At 39.0% G+C, this 1,589-nt stretch overlaps 1 pseudogene; it reads right to left on the bottom strand.

Annotated features, from left to right (window-relative positions):
- Positions 1–1,229: 1,229 nt before the first annotated feature.
- LOC142355997 (5.8S ribosomal RNA) lies at positions 1,230–1,381 on the bottom strand (annotated as a pseudogene).
- Between the last annotated feature and the right edge of the window lie 208 nt (positions 1,382–1,589).

The following is a 1,589-nucleotide window of genomic DNA, read 5'->3' as shown; positions in this document are numbered from 1 at the left end:
ACTCCTTGTACTTATTGCAAAATGACCACAAATTTCAACAGCTTTCACATGTTGCTGTTTCGGCTTTCGCTTACTACAGTCAACATAATACTCGTTGCAAAATAAGTGCTCGGCATCTGCAATTTTCCAAAGACGAAGTTTCGCCAGTTCAATTTTCGCTCGCCAATTATGGCTACTAATTCACACGGTACTGAGCTCAACAACATTAAATTTGTTCAGCAAGACTTTCACATGTTGATGTTTTGGCTTTCGCCTACTAGAAGCAACATAATACTCGTCTTGTTAGCTCATTCAATGAGAATAGCTTTTCCCGTTGAGAATTTTTGCCTTCAATTGGCGTTGTAGTGAGTTTGGCTACTCAGATCACCAAATACTTGTGACAATTCGAACCAGAAATGTTTTCAATTTTCACATGCTGATGTTTCGGATTCAACTACTAGAAGCAGCATAATACTTGTATTCAACAATTTCTGTATCAAATCCCAGTTTTCTCTGGTGCATCTTTGCCAAACTATTCCAAACTGCCTGAGTCTGAATACCAATTACAGGTACTAGTAAATGCACGTTACTAAGGACTATATAGTTCTAGGTTACTGTACACAACGACGTTCACATGTTGATGTTTCAGCTGCCGCTTACTAGAAACAACATAATACTTATCGTGCATACCTTTCCATAACTTGTCCTTTTCAGATGCATTAGTTTCCCTTTGTCTTGGCTTCTACAGTCAGACTGGCTACTAGTAACAGCACAGTACTAATCACATATCGTTCTACAGTTTGCAGACAACTTTCACATGTTGATGTTTCAGCTTTCGCCTACTAGAAACAACATAATACTCGCTGTATACATTTGTAGTTCTCTATGTAACTTTCATGTGAAGAAGTTTCGCCAGTCTTTTTGACTGTCTCAAATCTGAGTCATGCTTAGGCTACTAGTTGCTTCATAGTACTTATCGCCTCGAGATCATTGAACAAAACTTGATTTTCACATGTTGCTGTTTCAGCTTCCGCTTACTAGAAACAACATAATACTAGTCTCATTAAGTTCCGTCTCTTTGCAATTTTCTTATGAAGAAAATTCGCCATCACAATGACTCCAGCAGTTCTTGATCAAGGAATGCAATCATTGATCAGAATGCTATTATTTGAATCGGTTCTGCTTTAAGTGTTCCAATTTTATTGGAAGCACCAACAATAGAACATCAATGTGTTCAATCGAGAGTTATATAACCCTGAATCGGACGCAGTCAACAGCCGAAGCCGAGACCGCCTTTTGCGTTAGAGAGGTCGGTAAACAAATCTTGCGATTCATACCGAATTAACACATATAGCTGTGCTCCTCTTCGTAAAGCGAGCCAAGTGATCCCCTGTTGAAGGATGTATTTGGACCAATCTAGTAGCATTTGGTTTCCAACAAGCTCTCCCAAGTTAGCTTACTTATTGGGCTTTTCAACCAATTCGGTTGGCTACAAGCATCATCAAAGTACTAGCCACAGTTTGATCGCAAAATTCTACGACTTTCACATGTTGATGTTTCGGCTTGCGCTTAGCCTACTATAAGCAACATAATACTAGTCATATCATAGA

Source organism: Convolutriloba macropyga, unplaced genomic scaffold, assembly GCF_964194025.1.
Source record: "Convolutriloba macropyga unplaced genomic scaffold, txConMacr16.3 SCAFFOLD_6418, whole genome shotgun sequence".
Taxonomy (NCBI): Eukaryota; Metazoa; Xenacoelomorpha; order Acoela; family Convolutidae; genus Convolutriloba; species Convolutriloba macropyga.
The sequence above is the reverse complement of the archived record's forward strand: the minus strand, read 5'-3'. Positions and strand labels throughout refer to the sequence as shown.